This window comes from Arachis duranensis, chromosome 4, assembly GCF_000817695.3.
Source record: "Arachis duranensis cultivar V14167 chromosome 4, aradu.V14167.gnm2.J7QH, whole genome shotgun sequence".
In the NCBI taxonomy this organism is placed as follows: domain Eukaryota; kingdom Viridiplantae; phylum Streptophyta; class Magnoliopsida; order Fabales; family Fabaceae; genus Arachis; species Arachis duranensis.
Genome location: NC_029775.3, coordinates 103,539,737 through 103,542,320, shown reverse-complemented (window position 1 = coordinate 103,542,320; position 2,584 = coordinate 103,539,737).

Here is a 2,584-nt window from a genome sequence, read left to right as displayed (position 1 = left end):
AAAATATGTACAAATTCTAACTAACATGCAACCTATCATGCAATGCAACAACTAACTAACAAAGACAAAAATTGAAAAATTGGTGTTGAAAAATGAAGTTGTTACCCATGGAGGTCGGTCGGACGACCTCCCCACACTTAGAAATATTGCACCGTCCTCGGTGCATGCAAAGAAGAGCAAGGTGGATGGGTTGCTACAATTGATGAGCTCCTTCAAAAGGTTGTGCGGATGACTTGTTTGTTGCCCCATTTAGAAACTTTTTCTTTTTCCTTTCTTGGTGGCCAACCTAAAAGGAAAGAAAAAGAAAGAAAGTGAAGCCTATAACAAAGATATCAAAGCAAATAGAACATAGGCGGGGGCTAATGCCAAATAAAGGTATGGTTCTCTACTACATGGTAGCAAAGCATGTAAAAGAGAAAACAATATAAGCCACAGCATATCAACTAACACTTGATGCAAGAGTAAAGTTAAAGCATGAAAAACATATTGAGCATCAAGATCAAATAAGAATTGACACAAACAAGATTAGTGATAAGCATGAGGGCATTTGGTCCCAACCTAACTCAATGATGAAGAAGCACAAAAACAAAGGATAATGAGTTAGGAAGGATTAAAGCACTACCTTGTGTGTGGAACAAAATATTTCAATTAATGTTAAACAGGTCACAAAGCACCAAGATAAAGCAAGAGAGTCTCAATAATTGAGTATAAGACTTCAACACCATTATTGAAATGACTTAAAAAAAACGAAAACATGCTACAAAAACTAAATGAAAATGGGAAGAGTAGAAGTATGCGAATGTGATAAGCAAAAGAAAATGTAAGGGGAGAAAAAAAACTTTTTTTTTTTACCGACGCGTGCGCGTCATGCACGTTTACGCGTCAATGGGCATATTGGTTGAAAGACGCGTACGCGCCAGGTGCGCGCACGCGTGCATCGAGTTAGGCCGGAGGCATAATGTCGGCCCAAGTCTGGCACAACTCTCGAGTAAAAGTACCAGGAGTGTGGATCGTGCAATCGACGCGTGCGCGCACAGTGTGCGTGCGCGTGCATGCCAATTTAAGATCATGTGCGCATACGCACCAGGTGCGCTCACGCGTGCATAGACTTGTGCCTTAGGCCCAATGTTCGCACAGTGCAGGCCTAACTCTCGGGTTTTTGGCTGGAGGTGAAATTTTGCATCTACGCGTACCGTACAGTGCGCGTCCGCGTGGATGGTCGAAAAATGCTCAGGTGCGCGTACGCGTTAGGTGCGCGCACGCGTGGATGGTGTTCTGTTTTTCAAAATTTTTCTAAGTTCTTGCACCAATCCAAGCCTTTCAATCCTCCAAACAGCTACCAAAACACCCTAGAACCTTATTCAACATACTATACTGCTAACTAAACTCAATAAAACAATAAAAACAAGAAATTAAACTAATTCTACCAATATTTACAAAAGATAAAAATGAAAATAAGAATCTACCTACAATGGCAACTCAATTCACTTATTAAACAAAACTAAAAGAGAATGGACAGAGTTTACCATGGTGGAGTATCTCCCACCTAGCACTTTTATTTATTGTCCTTAAGTTGGACTTATGGAGAGCTTCTTATCAAGGTGGCTTATGCTTGTACTCATCTTGGAACATCCACCAATGCTTGGTCTTCCAATAAGCTCCATCATTCAAGATTAATAACTTCAAGCATGGGTGGAGTTCCTCACAAGCTATGAGCTCCCAAAGGCAATCCTCATGTATTCCGGGATCCCATATCTTATTTCTACACCCATCTTTGAGTTGATTATCATTATTCCACTTGGGTGGCATAATCTTGGAATTCTCAAAGAAGCTTCCAAACAACTTCCTAGACCCATGCAATTTGGTTCCACACCAACCATTGCTCTTGAATTTTGAGTTTACAACCGTCATGAGCTGAGAATGATGTTTCCAACCACTACACAATTCTTTCCTACTCTTAACTCCACAAAGAGCTCTAAGTTGACCATCATTTTGAATCAAACCATATTCAAGCGAGAAAGTAAAGCTTAGGGATAAGAATTTTACCCACTTGAATGTTGTGTTGGATGGTGATTTGGGGAGGGAGACCTCCCCACACTTAGACAATGCAAGACCTACTTCTTTAGGCTCTTCTTTATGTGTTTCCACCTCTTCACAAACTTCTTCAATTTCAACCTTTTCCCTTTTACTTGGCTTAGTGTTGTCTTCAAGAGCTTCAGTTTCTTGCCCAATGAGAGGTGATTCAATTTTGGATAGGAATTCATTGATGGACACCATCTCTTGATCAACCTCTTCATATTCTTCAATTTCAATATACACCATGCCATTTTCGTTTTCCTTGGGAGGTTGTGCACCCTCTTTTATAATTTCAACTTCATGTCCAATAGGAGAGGATTCCATTGTAGAGAGAAATTCATCCATGATTGAATCCATCTCTTGATAAACCTCTTCCAAGTCTCCAACGATGATGTGCCTTGGAGGTTGCGCACCCTCCTCAACATCAATGTCAAGCTTCTTGGAAGAGTGCTCCATGATGCTACATTCCCATGGACTTTCAACATCTCCTAAATCTTCAACCACTTCT